We start from the raw sequence: 16,847 nt of genomic DNA on the forward strand, positions 1-16,847 counted from the left end.
TTATTTATTTATTTATTTATTTATTTATTTATTTATTTATTTATTTATTTGACAGAGAGAGACACAGTGAGAGCAGGATCACAAGCAGGGGGAGAGTTAGAGGGAGAAACAGGCTTCCTGCAGAGCAGGGAGCCCGATGCGGGGCTCGATCCCAGGACCCCGGGATCACGACCCGAGCCAAAGGCAGATGCTTAATGACTGAGCCACCCAGGCGCCCCCAGATTTAGTCATTTTAATGGGTTTCCTGCCTCCTGCCATTTGATATACATGGTATTCATTTGCAAATAGGTACACATGTAGATCCATTTAAGTAAGAATTACAAAAGTCTGTTGCTTGGTGAACATGTACTCAGTGCAAGGTTCTGGGATTTTAAGACATTTTCCTTAGTCTCTGAAAACATAAAGGGTTGTTCTTTCCTTCAAGACTGTTTATGTTTAACCAGGAACCGTTATTGAAGTATTGGTTTGGAGCAGAAGTTCTTTATCAGTTCTTTCCCTACCTCTCATTTTTCCTAACTCCCACAGTACTTAATCTTTTTGATTTCCACATTTTTTGTGTTATTTTCATAATTGTTTCCAAGGTTGTTGGAACAGTGAGCATGTTTGCAGGGAGCATTCTCTTGGTTGCTTCCAGAGAGTTTTCAATGACTTTTCTGTAGTGGCCTGCATATTCTGTTAACTTTATGAGAAAACTCTTTCTGATTTGTTTTCCTTTTATTTCATTTTTAATGGGCATCCTTTTGAACTAAGGTTGCCATATTTATTAATTTCTTAGCGTTTACTAGTTTTGGGTTTAATGAACACTATTGACAAGTGATCAAATAAAATCCTAGAACTTAAGAATTGGAAGGGACCTTAGATTTCTGATCCAAGTTTAAGTCAGGGGAAATAATATTTCCAAAATGTTTACTCCGAAACATTTGGAAGTTAGTGGGTTGGTTTTTTTTTTTTTTTTTAAGATTTTATTTATTTGTTTGTTTGTTTATTATAGAGAGTGGGGAGGGGAGGAGTAGAGGGCAAGGGACAAGCAGACTCTGCTGAGCGCAGAGCCCGATGTGGGTCTCAATCTCACGACCCTGAGATCATGACCTGAGCCGAAATCAAGAGTCAGACACTCAACTGACCCAGGCATCCCTTAGTGGGATAATTTAGACTGTTTGCTGATGAAAAAGTTAAAGTGACATTGGGTGTTCCTTAAGGAAGGAACTTTATGTAGAACTGTAAGTATGTGTTTATTAAGGAAGATCACTTTATGTAGATCAGTGGTTCTCAAACTTTATTGTACCTAAGAGTCACAGGAAATATATTAATCATGCAAAGTCCTGAGAAGTGTCTTGATAGCACAGACTTGTGAGGTGGCAGCCAGGAATCTGCTTTGTTAATGAACATCGCCAGGTCATTTTGGTATAGGTGAAACTGTGGCCACTCTTTGAGAGACAGAAAGCCAGACTGACACACCACCAAGCTTTCAAAACACAGGTGTAACCGGTATACTGACTGCATCTAACATCAGAAGAGTTTATCAATGGGATGTTTTTCTTTTACCCTCATCTGTGCTTGGGGTCTAAAACAGACTTGTTGGGCAGAATTTAAACAGTGCTAAAGTAAGGAAATTTAGTTCTATTAAATTGAGTTTTGGGAAGTAGAATTTTCTGAGCTAAGAAGGAAATATTTCTAAGGTTAGTTTCTCATAGAGCAGTCATCTTTCCTGAAAAATATAGGACTTAATGAGAGGTCAGGTTCTAACTACAGCTTAAATCCAAAGATCCTCCCTCCAGACTCCCTAGAGGGTTTCTAAAAGTGACTTGTGGAGAGAACAAATGTGTCTGTATGTGTAAAGCATCCACCTTCTATTTCAAAGAAAACAAAACTGAAGCTTTTGTTTCCTTTTTAATGATAAAAGGACTGCTGTCCCCAGCCTTTCAGTGTGTAGCTTTTTCATCTCACCTGGATAAGAGCATAGCGGAAAAGTTTTGTTTCGTGTGCCTCCATTTTCCAGCCCTTTAGCAAGTATGTAGCTTTTTTTTTTTTTTTTTTAAACACTCATTTTTGACCCTTAGGTGGTTGATCTCTGGCCACAGTGCTTGACTTGTTTTATTTTTAGCAATTACTTTACAAAACTGCAGGGGGAAGCAGAGAGCTGCTGACAGATCTATGATACGGAAATTAACTTGCTGATGTGAACTTCTTGGTTTTCTCCCTGTTGTCTATTATTAAACACATGATCACTGCAGGATCATTAAGAGAATTTTTTTAAATGTATTCAGTGCAAGTTTTTGTTATTTAATGATAGAAGGGTTATACACTTCTAAGCTCTAAGTTATTTCTGTTCTATTCACTGATCTTAAGTATAGGGAATATTCCTAGCTGGCATTGTGAAGGTGGTGGTTTCGTGATTAATAAGGGAATGGAGGAGCACCTTCTGTCTGACGTTTTTGCCAGTTTACACCAAGATTAAAGTTGTATCAATTTAAATTCTCTAGGATTTTGAGTCACAGAAAGCCATTCCTCACACTGAGATTGAAGAGCAAATCACCTATATTTTCTTCCAATACTTGTATGGTTTCACTTTATACATTTAGATCTCCAGTCTACATGGAATTTACTCTTGTGTAAAGTGTATAAATATATTCTAATTTTATCTTTTTCCAAATGACTACCAAGTTGTCCTAGCACCATTTTTAAAAGTCCATCTTGGGCGCCTGGGTGGCTCAGTTGGTTAAGCGACTGCCTTCGGCTCAGGTCATGATCCTGGAGTCCCTGGATCGAGTCCCGCATCGGGCTCCCTGCTCGGCAGGGAGTCTGCTTCTCCCTCTGACCCTCCCCCTTCTCATGTGCTCTCTCTCATTCTCTCTCTCTCAAATAAATAAATAAAAAATCTTTAAAAAAAATAAAAAATAAAAGTCCATCTTTGCCTCAATGATTTAATTAAATTTTAATATCAACTCAGACTAAGTTTGTATCCTTTTCCAAATGCTTACCTTCTACCTGCTTTGTCAGATTATCAGTTAAAGTCTAACTTAATTTACAGTGGTATCATTAATCAAAACAACCACATTTAGGGGCACTGGGGTGGGGTAGTAGGTTAAGTGTCCAACTTGATCTCACCTCAGGTCTTGATCTTAGGGTCATGAGTTCAAGCCCCATATTGGGCTCCATGCTGGGCATGGAGCCAACTTCAAAACAAAAACAAAAAAACATTTACAGATCAGGTTGGATCACCATTGGAAGGTCGCAGTGGCAATGAAATTTAAAAATAACTGGAGAATTGATTCGTTTAGAAATACAGAAATGTGTTGTTGTGATGGTGTTTTGCAATTTAATATTTCAAAGTTCTTTTATCTTTAAGAAAGTACAGTTCTCCATATCGTGTGAAATTCTTTTGCCCTGTGATCCAAGAAAATCATTCCCTGGAAAACAGAGTAAAATTAAAGATCCTGAACATACCTGTATTTGTGAAGGAAAAGAATAGATTTTAAACATTTGTGAATCGAATTTGTCCATCTGCGGGGCGCCTGGGTGGCTCAGTCATTAAGCGTCTGCCTTCGGCTCAGGTCATGATCCCAGGGTCCTGGGATCGAGCCCCGCCTCGGGCTCCCTGCTCAGCAGGAAGCCTGCTTCTCCCTCTCCCACTCCCCCTGCTTGTGTTCCCTCTCTCGCCGTGTCCCTCTCTCTGTCAAATAAATAAATAAAAACTTAAAAAAAAAAAGAATTTGTCTATCTGCAAAAAACCATTTTACTAATTCAGTGGAAAATGGCCTTGGATTAACTATAGAAGAACAACTGAAGATCTGTGGTGTATGTGCCTGATTCAGGGAGGTAGAGGTTTATTTTTTTTATTTTAATTTTTTATTTTTATTTAAATTCAATCAACATATAATGTATTATTAGTTTCTAGGCAGAGTTCAGTGATTCATCAGTCTTTTATAATACCCAGTGCTCATTATATCCCATGCCCTCCTTAATGTCCATCACCCAGTTACCCCTTCCCCCCACCACCCTCACCTCTGGTAACCCTCAGTTTGTGTCCTATGCTTAAGAATCTCTTATGGTTTGTCTCCCTCTCTGATTTCGTCGTTTTATTTTTCCCTCTCTTCCCCTATGATCCTCTGTTTTGTTTCTTAAATTCCACGTAGGAGTAAGTATGATAATTATCTTTCTCTGATTGACTTATTTTGCTTAGCATAATACCCTCTAGTCCATCCATGCCATTACAAATGGCAAGATTTCAGTTTTTTGATAGCTGAGTAGTATTCCATTGTATTTATATACCATACCTTCTTTATCCATTCATCTGTTGATGAACATCAGGGCTCTTTCCATAGTTTGGCTATTGTGGACGTTGCTGCTATAAAGGTAGAGGTTTATTTTATTTATTTTAAAGATTTTATTTATTTGACAGGGAGACACAGCAAGAGAGGGAACACAAGCAGGGGGAATGTGAGAGGGAGAAGCAGGCTTTCTGCGGAGCAGGGAGCCCGATGCGGGGCTCGATCCCAGGACCCTAGGATCATGACCTGAGCCAAAGGCAGACACTTAACGACTGAGCCACCCAGGCGCCCCGGTAGAGGTTTATTTTAACATAGGTCTCAAAATGACTAAAGATGAGATCTGTGGGACCAGATGACATGTTCTAGAGCAGTGTCATCTTAGTTGACAAGTGCCTTAGTTCTTGATAGCAAGGGAATTAAAAATATCTTATAATTTAAATGCATTTTTAAAAATTTAGTGTTTTCTGGGATGCCTGGGTGGCTCAGTCAGTTAAGCGGCTGCCTTCGGCTCAGGTCATGATCCCGGGGTCCTGGGATTGAGTCCCACATCGGGCTCCTTGCTCAGTGGGGAGCCTATTTCTCCCTCTGCCTGCCACTCCCCCTGATTGTACTCTCGCTCACTCTCTCTGTGCACTCTCTCTCTCTAGCAAATAAATAAAATCTTCTAAAAAAAATCTAGTGTTTCCTGTTATATTAATTTTTTAGTGTACCGTTTTAATATTTCTCATTTTTAAACTGTTTCTTCGCTAAAATTTTTTAGTGGTTGCTATATGGATTATGTTGTGCATCTTATTATAGTCTAGTTTAATACTACATAATTCCAGTAATGTATAGAAATTTTGCTTCAGTGTAACTCCCATTTCCTCCCCTTCATTTATGCCACTATTGTCACATACAGTATATCAATATATGTTATAAACCCAACCATATAGTATCATAGTTATTATATAATCTGTCTTTTAAGGAAATTAAGAGAGAAAAGAAGGGGTGCCTGGGCGGTACAGTTGGTTTAGCGTCCAGCTCTCTTGTGGAGTCGGCTTGAGATTCTCTCTCCCTCTTCCTCAGCCCTTCCCATTCGTGCATGCGTGCTCACTCTCAAATAAATCTTAAAAAAAAATTATTTATAGAGCCTTTTATGTATTTACCATTTCTAATGCTCTTCATTTCTCCTTGTAGATTTGAATTACCATCGAGTGTCAGTTCCTCTCAGTCCAAAGGATTTCCTTTAGTATATCTTGTTTTGTGGGGTTTTTTGGGTTTTTTTGGTTTTTTTTTTATTTGACAGACACAGTGAGAGTGGGAACACAAGCAGGGGGGAGTGGGAGAGGGAGAAGCAGTCCTCCCGCGGAGCAGGGAGCCCAGTGAGGGGCTCAATCCCAGGACCCTGGGATCATGACCTGAGCTGAAGGCAGACGCTTAACGACTGAGCCACCCAGGCGCCCCCCCTTTAGTATGTCTTGTAAGGAAGGTTTGGTGGAAGCACATTCTGTGTTTATCTGTGAATGTCTTTACTTTGCCTTCCTTCTGAGGTATAGTTTTGCCGCATATCTAGTTCTTGGTTGACAATTTTTTTTTCTTTCAACATTCTGAGTATGTCATTACACTGCCTCTGGCCTCAGTTGTTCCTGGTGAGAATCGGGTAACAATACTAGTTTTGCGGGCGCCTGGGTGGCTCAGTCCTGACCTTCGGCTCAGGTCATGATCCCAGGGTCCTGGGATCGAGTCCTGCATCGGGCTCCCTGCTCTGCGGGGAGCCTGCTTCTCCCTCTCCCACTCCCCCTGCTTGTGTTCCCTCTCTCGCTGTGTCTCTCTCTGTCAAATAAATAAATAAAATCTTAAAAAAAAAAAAAAATACTAGTTTTGCTGTTCCCCTATACCTGGTAAGTTTCCCTGCTGTTGCTTTCAGATTTTCTCTTTGTGTTTGTCTTTCAGCAGTTTGACTCTGGTGTCTCTAGATATGGATCTATGTACTTGGGGTTCATTGAGCTTCTTGGATCTTTAGGTTAACATTTTTCATCAAAATTTTGACCTTTTCAGCCATTATGGCTTCAGATATTTGTTCTGTCCCTTTTTCTCTTCTCTTCTGGGACTCCCGTCACATGTGTTGTGAGGGCTCTGTTTTTTCTCATCCTTTTTCTGCCCTCGGTTCTTCAAATTGGATGTCTGTTGCTCTCACTTCAAGTTTACTTATTTTTCATGCCAATTCAAATCTCCTTTTTATCAATTTTTCATTTCAGTTTTTGGACTTTTCAACTTTTTCTTCATTTTAAATAATTTTTGTCCCTTTATCATGGTTCTCTTTTTTTAATCATTGTCATTATGCTCTCATTTAAGTCTTTAAACACAATTTCCTTTAGTTCTTTGAACATATTTATTTATAGGTGCTTTCACATCTTTGCTAGATCTAAAATCTGTGGATGTTCAGATGTTTCTTTTGACTTTTCTTCTGATTATAGGTCAAACTTTCTGTCTCTTTTTATGTCTTATAGTTTTTTATTAAAACTGGATGTTTTAAGTTAATACTGTAGCAACTCTGGATTCTGGCCCCTTCCCACCACCACTACCCCCCACTTGCATTATTTTTGTTGTTGCTTTTTTGTCAACTTGTTTGTTTAGTAATTTACCTGGACTTAAATTGTATAATCTATTTCCCCTGGGGTATGTAGCCACTGACAGCTGTGCTCAGGTGGGTTTTGTTTTTGTCTGTGTTTTTATTTATTTTTTTATTTTTTTAGATTTTATTTATTTATTTGAGAGAGAGACTGAGAGAGAGAGAGCATGAGAGGGGGGAGGGTCGGGAGGGTCAGAGGGAGAAGCAGACTCCCTGCCGAGCAGGGAGCCCAATGCGGGACTCGATCCCGGGACTCCAGGATCATGACCTGAGCCGAAGGCAGTTGCTTAACCAACTGAGCCACCCAGGCGCCCATCCGTGTTTTTATATTTTTAAGTCTGGCCTTCGTGGGGTTGCTTCTGTTTTTGCACAGCTTAGTGGTCAGCCAATAACTGGTCAGAGATTATGTTCAAACACCTCAAGCCAATAAGGCTTCCACCTACTGATTTGTCTGTAGATTTAGAAATGTATGACAATTTTAGGGAATTTTCAAGTCTGCCCTAGCTGGACTCTCTTGTTCTCCTCACCACATGTACACAGGCTCCTGATAGGGCAAGGGTGTGTGAATAGCTTTGGCCCTCTTCATTCTTCCCAAGCATGCACACCATGCTTTGAAGAGCTTATCAAGTATCTCTGTGACTGCCTCTTCTATCTACTGGTTATATTTCTGTCTGGTCCATGGGTCCCTTGTTTGCCCAGCCAGGGCTGCAACTACAGAGTAGTAGAACCTCTGACCTTCCCTGTTTGCTTGCCACTCAGATTGCTACTTATTACTGAAACCACCACTGGGCATGGATTATTTTACCTTCTGCTTTGAATCAGTTCAGCCTCCTCAAACAGTGGAACTGCTGGTTATTCATGGCCTACCTTGCTATATTCCAACCACGATCCGTGATGTCACATGATCGGAGGAAGAAGGGGAGCAGTCCCTTGCAAATAAGCCACAGATCTCATGGTTGTTTCCTAAAATTCAATAATTTTCATGTGTTACTTTGTTGTAAGCTTTTAGTCAATTTTTAGAACACTGAAATAGTTTTGATCATTTTGTACAATTTGTAGTTGCTTTTTAGGTTATAGGATTTGGTAACCTCCTCACTTTGCCATATCAGAAGTCGCACCCAGTATTGAGTTTTGATCTGTGTAAGTATTTTACACATTAAAGTATTAAAATTAAACCAGAAAGGATGAGGGAAAAATTAAGCCTTAAAATGGATTACACATTGAAACAAATTAATATAACTATATCATATTGATTACATAGAGAAGACAATTCCAGTAACTTTGGACACAGTACTCTGGCTGTTCACCCTTAGTAGGATATATTCTAAAGTTAGAACTGCAATGAAATCTTGAACTTTAGGGGCGCCTAGGTGGTTCAGTCGTTAAGCGTCTGCCTTCGGCTCAGGTCATGATCCCAGGGTCCTGGGATCGAGCCCTGCATCGGGCTCCCTGCTCTGCGGGAAGCCTGCTTCTCCCTCTCACACTCCGCCTGCTTGTGTTCCCTCTCTCACTGCCTCTCTCCGTCAAATAAATAAAATCTTTAAAAAAAAAAAGAAATCTTGAACTTTACATAATAGGTTAGTTGTATGTACTGATATTCTTATAGTAATTTCAGAACTTTTTTGTTGATTTTAGGATAGAGCAAATGAGTAAATATATTGCTATTACTGGGAACCAGGGTTTTCAGTGTGGGAAAAGTGAGGAAGAATCCGGTGGTGTTCAGTTGTATGACTACATACAAGATTTAATGTGTATGTATTCTTTTGACTCGTGGGATTTTTGTTTTTTTCTTTTTAAAGATGTATTTTCTGCATTTCTTTTTTTTTTTTTTTTTTTTTTAAGATTTTATTTCTTTTTCAACAGAGAGAGACAGCGAGAGAAGGAACACAAGCAAGGGGAGTGGGAGAGGGAGAAGCAGGCCTCCCGCCGAGCTGGGAGCCCAATGTGGAACGCGATCCCAGGATCCTGGCTGGGATCATGACCTGAGCCGAAGGCAGATGCTTAACGACTGAGCCCCCCAGGCACCCTATTTCCTGCATTTCTTATGGAGAGGGCCTAAAAGTAGTGACTTGCTAGTAACAGGGAACATACTAGCATCCAGATCTTGGTTTCTAAATACCATTCCCCACCAAAAGGATGCAGGACTCCTTGGAGAAATAGCTGATTCCAAGGCTGGAGCAGGCATAATACAAAGTACTGCACCTGGAACACAATATATACTTACAACAAAGTCCACGCTTAGAAGGACAGACCCAGGCAAAGGCTCATGCAGCTCCTGGAAGTGAGCTAGGGAGACTCAGGCAGGAAACCCTGGAGCATGATCTAAAAGGGCTCCATGGGAGGAAATGTGCGGTTAGTTGAGGGCCTGGCCAGGGCCCCCTCTTGCCTAGGTCTAAGGGCTGCACAGTGTTTTATACCCATGAAACCATTTAAGCATTAAGTAATATTCCAGACATTCTGCAATGTTTTTATTATATATATGTAGACACACATTTTTAAAAAATATATATAATGTGAGACAATTGAATCCCCAAATTAGAGGTACTAATGTACAGTGTGTTCAAAGAAAGATTGTGCAAGGAAGGAAGTGAAAGGTGTCTCTGAGGAGGAGATATGCTTTGTGCTGAACTTTGAAAACAGGAAAATTTGGTTTGGGCAGTTGGAAAGAAGTTACAGAAGAAAAACAAAGGCATTCCAAGGTGGGGATGCATTAATAAAGGAATGGAATGAAGGATAAGGTGGTGGGTGTTGAGAGACCATAAAGAGATCAAACTGTCTAGAGGAGGGACTTGTGTTGGGTGGTAATGAGAGATGAGGTTGAGTAGATTGGAATAGAATTTGGTGTAGTGTAAAAAAAAAAAAAAAAGGAAAAAGGAAACCAAGAGATTTCTGAATCATGATTTTCTTACTGTAAAATGGGTAAGATTTGATGCTTACATCTCAGAATTGCCTTGCAAAAGCAAATGAGCTAGTATATGTGATTACAGATTTTAAGAAGTAGAATGCTATAGTAATACCAGTTATATAATTTTGAACTCCAGGCTGAAAAGTTTGCAGTTGTGGTAGTAACTGTTAAAATAAACTCTATTTGGGGCGCCTGGGTGGCTCAGTCGTTAAGCGTCTGCCTTCAGCTCAGGTCATGATCTCAGAGTCCTGGGATCGAGCGCTGCATCGGGCTCCTCGCTCTGCGGGAGGCATGCTTCTCCCTCTCCCACTCCCCCTGCTTGTGTTCCCTCTCTCGCTGTGTCTATCTCTGTCAAATGAATAAATAAAAAATCTTTAAAAAAAATAATAAATAATAAATAAACTCTATTCATCAAGAGCATTGTCTCTGGGGTTTTCCTTGACAGCTCTTGTGATGATTTATGATGCAGAATAATACCACTATTTCTGCCTGAGTTTTCAGTGATGGGGAGGCGTACTAAGTAAAGAGCCCTTTAAAATTTCTTTGGTTTCCATTGTTATGGAAATATAATTCTAGAGCAGATGTTTCTCTGTGAGGCCTCTGGAATGTGTTAAAAGACACTGTTGGAGGGGCGCCTGGCTGGCTCAGTAGTCAGTAGACCATGCGACTCTTGATCTCTGGGGTTGTGAGTGCAAGCCCCATGTTGGGCACAGAGATTACTTAAAACAAAACATTGTGGAGACGCGAGAGGGCTCCTAACCACATTAGACCAGAACCTGGAACAATTGGAACCTGATAATGCTGCTGAATGTCAGCACTACCAGCTCATTTATGTGTGTATGCTCTTGGCATTTAACATGCTAAGTAACACTTATTCCCTACAAAATCTGTCTTTGGATTCCAGTAATGCTACACAGTGTGCATGCCATCTTTTGGAGAAAGAGAATGTTCCAGCAGCAGCATAAACCCTAGTCTTTGTACTGGGATCAAGTTAGTCTCTTGGCACAGCTGGGAGATAGTGCAGCTTTCTCCTAAAAGTGCTATTTTTAGCTGTTTCCAAGGAGATGTTCAGCATGATATTGATAATTGCATTAATCCTCAATTTACACAATCTGTGGAAGCAGCAGCTCTTTTACAGTGTTTACTGCTTAATGGGTCACTGGGTTGTGATTTGTCAGCCGAAAAAATAAAATGCCTTCCTTCAAATAATTGGCTTGAGAAATATGTTCCGGATCTCTTCCCTTTGCCAGTTCAACTTTTAGTCCTAGTTGTAAAGACACTGAGCATAGCATAACATTTAAACTTGTCAAATCACTACTTCATACACCTGAAACTAATGTAACATTGTATGTCAACTACACTTAAATAAAAAAATTTAAAAACGGGAAAAAAAAAAAAAAAGACACTGAGCTTTTCCCAGGCTGCCTGCTCAGGCTGGCCATTATTGGTAATTCCTTCTGGGTATACCGTGGATCTAAGCTTTGCCTACTGGTATCTTATTGTTCTAAATTTACCAAAGGATGATTAAACTCTTTACACACACACAAACACACACACACAAACATATATACACACACGAGTCTGATCTGGCAGTCTGAGTGCTTCATCTGTGTTCATAAAACATTCCTGATGAATTTGCTATGGAGAACAGATTATAGATCAGAAAGTAGCTTCAAAGAGTTAAAATAGAGGAGACTGAAAGTTCTTAAAGGATAGATATTAAACCCTAGTAACTTGATTAATGGTTCTTCTTTAAAGAATTTTTGTTTTTGAAATAACCTTTCTAAAATATTTTAAAGACCTTTAGGACCTGTGTTGCATTTATTCATATGATCATGTAATTTTCTCCTTTAACTTATTAATATGGTACCTGGCATTAATATATCTTCTAAAGTCAAACTAACTTTTCATTTCACTGTTAGAACATTATTGGTCAATTATGCATGATGTGTGTGTGTGAATTTAAAATTGGCAATGAGGGCGCCTGGGTGGCTCAGTCGTTAAGCGGCTGCCTTCGGCTCAGGTCATGATCCCAGAGTCCTGGGATCGAGTCCCACATTGGGCTCCCTGCTCAGCAGGAAGCCTGCTTCTCCCTCTCCCACTCCCCCTGCTTGTGTTCCTGCTCTCGCTGTCTCTGTCTCTGTCAAATAAATAAATAAAATCTTAAAATAAAATAAAATTGGCAATGAATTTGCTATTACAGAGTTTTAAATTTACCTTAATTGAAATTGTTTTATAATTTTTAAATATTATTTTTTTCATACCCCTTTCACCCATGTCTCCCACTCCCTGACCCTGCCTCAGGCAATGGTCAGTCTGTTCTCTGTATCTATGAGCGTGGGACTTTTTGTGTGTTTTGTTGTTTAGAATCCACATATAAAAGAAATCATAAGATATTTGTCTTTCTTTTATTGACTTACTTCACTTAGGGTAATGCCCTCTAGATCCATCCATGTTATTGCAAATGGCAGGATTTCATCTTTTTATGGCTGAATAGTACTCTGTGTGTGTGTGTGTATACAGCACAATTTTTTTTAACTAGGCAAAGAACTTTATTAACCTTGTTTCAAAGTTTATTCCCAGGCTGCTTCACCTTAATTAGCTGCAAAAAATGAATTGTATAGAAGCAAAAACTGAAAAGAGCTGCAGTGTCCAAGGGGCTTGGGCTTAAAAATATTAGAGATCCTGGGGCGCCTGGGTGGCTCAGTCGTTAAGCGTCTGCCTTCAGCTCAGGTCATGATCCCAGGGTCCTGGGATCGAGCCCCCCATTGGGCTCCCTGCTCCATGGGAAGCCTGCTTCTCCCTCTCCCACTCCCCTGCTTGTGTTCCTGCTCTCGCTAACTCTCTCTCTGTGTCAAATAAATAAATAAAATCTTTAAAAAAAAAAAAAATTAGAGATCTAGATTTATCAGATCCGTGAACAAAATTTTAAAAAGCAGTCATAATATAAAATAGCAGCTCCCAGGGCGCCTGGGTGGCTCAGTCGTTAAGCGTCTGTCTTGGGCTCAGGTCATGATCCCAGGGTCCTGGGATCCAGCCCCGCATCGGGCTCCCTGCTCAGTGTGGAACCTGCTTCTCCCTCTCCCTCTGCTGCTCCCCCATTTATGTGCTCTTTCTCTCTCTCAAATAAATAAAATCTTTAAAAAAAAAAAAAAATAGCGGCTCCCAATAACTTCTTTAAGTTTTATCTTCAGAAGTTGACTCGGGGGGCACCTGGGTGGCTCAGTCGTTAAGCATCTGCATTCGGCTCAGGTCACAATCCCAGGGTCCTGGGATCAAGCCCCACATCGGGCTCCCTACTCTGCAGGAAGCCTGCTTCTCCCTCTCCCACTCCCCCTGCTTGTGTTCCCTCTCTCGCTGCGTCTCTCTCTCTCTCAAATAAATAAAATCTTAAAAAAAAAAAAAAAAGTTGACTCAGTTCAGTTTGCTTCATTCTTGGCAGCTTCATCAGAATTCCCACAAGATCTGGAACTTCATCATTCTCATCCTCTCCAACGGAAAAGTGGTGCTTTTCCATCTGTAGATTGTTTGAGCAGAACTTCAGCCAGTCTTCTTAAACTAGTCAGACTGTCTTCACCAAATTGGTGTAAGACAGTAGCATTTCTGTCAGCTCCTGTCTCAGCAGGGCTTGGAACGGTGAAAGTGTTCACTTCCCGGGTTGCCTGAACTTTTGGGTTGTGAAAGTGGATCAGTGTTCCATGGTTTGTGAACATACTTGTTTCTTCAATACCAGAGATATTGTTTACTCCTAACTTCTTTAAGGAGAACTGAAGTTATTTATCATCTGCTGTAGCTGTTTTCTGAGCCGCCTTCTTTCATCGAGCTGTTCCTTTCCCACCACTGCACACTTGCGCTTACAGTTTGGTGAGTTTCTCTTGGTTCATGATAGTTTCTTTCATCCTGTTGGACTGGAAATGGGAGCGAGCAGGGGACTAGGGTTGGTAGGGTTGGCATTCAGGGTCTCAGGCAGACCAGCTGAAATTTAGCTGCATAGGTGGCAGCTAGAGGGAGGCTGGATGTGATGGCTGCACCACCATTTCTTTATCCCTTCATCCATGGACAGATGCTTAGGTTGTTTCCATATCTTGGCTGTTGTAAATAATGCTGCAGTGAGCTAAGGGTGCATATATCTTTTCAAATTAGTATTTTCATTTTTTTCAGCTAAATACCCAGAAGCTGGGTCATATGGTAGTTCCTTTTTTAATTTTTTTTTTTTTTAAGTAGGCTCCATGCCCAGCATGAAGTCTAATGTAGGCTTGAACCCAACGACCCTAAGAATAAGACGTGAACTGAGATCAAGAATCGGATGTTTAACCAACTGAGCCACCCAGGCCCCCCTATTTAATTTTTTAAGGAACCTCCAAACAGTTTTCCATAGTGACTGTGCCAATTTACGTTCCCACCAACAGTGCACAGGGGTTCCCTTTTTTCCACGTCCTCATCAACACTTGTTATTTCTAGTCTTTTTTATAATAACCATTCTAACAAGTGTGAGGTGGTATTTCATCATGGTTTTGATTTGCACTTCCCTGATGATTAATGATATTGAACATCTTTTCATGTAACTGTTGGCCATCTGTATGTCTTCTTTGGAAAAATGTCTGTTCACACCCTCTGCCCATTTTTTAATCAGATTGGTTTTTTTGCTGTTAAGTTGTATGAGTTCTTTATATATACCCCTTATCAGGTATATGATTTGCAAATATTTTCTCCTAGTCAGTAGGTTGCCTTTTCATTTTGTTGATGGTTTCCTTTGCTGTACAGAAGATTTCAGTTTGATGTGGCTCCATGTGTTTATTTTTGCTTTTGTTGCCTTTGCTTTTGCTGTCAGGTTCAGAAAATCATCAACAAGACCGGTCAAGGAGCCTACTGCCTATGTGTTCTTCTAGAATTTTTTATGGTTTCAGCTCTTACGTTAAAGTCTTTAATCCATTTTGAGTTAATTTTTGTGTACAGTATGAGACAGTGGTCCAGTTGCTTTTACAGTGTGGCTGTCCAGTTTTCCCAGCACCATCTATTGAAGAGATTATTCTTTCCCCATTGTATATTCTTGGCTCTTTTATCATAAATTAATTGATGGCACATGCATGGGTTTATTTCTGGCCTCTCTATTCTGTTCCATTGATCTATGTATCAGTTTTTATGCTAATATCACACTATTTTAATTACTATAGCTTTGTAGTGTAGTTTGAAATCAGGCACCTTGGGGCCTCAGCTTTGTTCTTCTTTGTCAGGGTTGCTTTGGCTATTTGGGGTTAAAATCACTTTTTTTATTTGAGTCTAGTTGACATACTATGTTGCGTTAGTTTCAGGTGTACAACATAGTGATGCAACATGGTTATATATTATGCTATGTTCACCGCAAGTGTAGCTCCCATCTGTCTCCATATATCACTATTATACTATCATTGACTACATTCCTTATGCTGTGCCTTTTATTCCCATGACTTACGCATTCTGTAACTGAAAGCCTATATTTCCCTCTCCCCTTCACTCATTTTGCCCAACCCCCAGCCCCCTCCCTGCTGGCAGCTGTCAATTTGTTCTCTGTATTTATAGGTCTGATTCTGCTTTTTGTTTGTTTATTCATTTGTTTTTGTTTGTTTAGGTTCCACTTATGAGTGAAATCATATGGTATTAGTCTTTCTCAGTCTGACACCCAGGCGCCCTCATTGGATGCTTGTAACCAAGACTTTGAATCTTGACTGGGGCAAAGAAAAGGAAATAGTTAGAATTTATTTGCTACTATTACAGTCCTGTATTGGCCAGATTCTTCCACTAAAAGATAATTAATGCTTTCTTGCTTCTTGACTTAACAGAGTTGCCTTGAGTCCTGCCCTTTTTCTTAGCCTGTGTTTTAGGCCTCCCAGTGATTCTGTGAGCCTCAATATCTTTCCAGTGAGTCAATCCTCTACATTTTTTTTTACCTAAAATACAGTCTTTTTGCTTGCATCCAGAAATCCTGATAGCATAGAACATTATGATTCAAGCACCTCTGTCCTAAATAGTACTAAGTAAATGTGACTACATTCTTATATTTTGATTCCCATCACCACCACCCATGTTATTTTTTTGTATTCCCTTAGAATAGCCCATTATCTAAAAAATAAAAATGAAAAAGTAAATAAAAATGAATTACTGTATCTGCTGTACATCTGGCACATAGTAGATACCATAAAAATGAGATTCATTTTATACCTACCTTTTAGTTTCTTCACTGAGATTCATCATCGAGAGTATGGTAATGAGGCACTTGGGAAACACCCTTGTCTCGCCAGCATATTTACAAATCTACGGAGACATAGTATTTTTACTTTGGTTCCTAATCTTAAGAGTACCAATTATTTAGGCTCCAGGCTTCTCCTGTGCATGAAATACCCTGCTAACTATATTTCCTTCCTTTGAAATTTTCATTTAGCCAGAAGCTTCAAGAATGAAGGTAGAGATTTTTGGATTCTCTCTCTCTCTCTCTCTCTCTCTTTTTTTGAAGCTCTTTCAAAAGGAGGCAGGCAGTCACTTGTGCCAGTTCTGCTCGTGCCGACCATATTGCTAAGATGTTCAGGGCTGAGAGCACACAGGGACTCGGCATGTGCCATCTTGGCTCTGCAGAATAACATTCATTCTGCCTGCCTTTGAGTATGATGGGTGTTTGGCCATCTGTGTGAATGTCTGAGTTGTTAGAAGCAGCTCAGAAACGAGAGACGTATCTGGCTTTCTTCAAACCTCCCAGGAGTAGCCTGCCCTGACCCTGCAGGTGAAGTTTGCTCCCTGTGGTGCGCTCTGTCAGCGCCTTGGCCAGCTTCTGCATCACAGAAACCACTTCTTTTTTTTTTTACAGAAAAGTAATAGCTCATTTCTTGAGCCCTTATTTACCAGGCACTGTATTAGGAGCTCTACGTATATTATCACATTAGTCCATAAAACTATAAAACCTTGTATTTTAGATAAAAATAACCAAGGCTTAGAAAGATCTGGAACCTGTCCAAGATCATTCATTTATTTTTTTTTAAGATTTTATTTATTTATTTATTTGGCAGAGAGAGAGGGAGCACAAGCAGGG

General features: G+C 40.1%; 1 protein-coding gene across 2 annotated transcripts in view; it reads left to right on the plus strand.

Moving 5' to 3' along the window:
• The window catches only part of TTC1 (tetratricopeptide repeat domain 1), a 51,004-nt gene that overhangs the window by 7,848 nt on the left and 26,309 nt on the right, over positions 1-16,847 (plus strand). The gene's annotated exons all lie outside the window — the stretch shown is intronic.

This window comes from Mirounga leonina, unplaced genomic scaffold (genome assembly GCF_011800145.1).
Source record: "Mirounga leonina isolate KUSES-001 unplaced genomic scaffold, KU_Mleo_1.0 Mir_104, whole genome shotgun sequence".
In the NCBI taxonomy this organism is placed as follows: Eukaryota; Metazoa; Chordata; class Mammalia; order Carnivora; family Phocidae; genus Mirounga; species Mirounga leonina.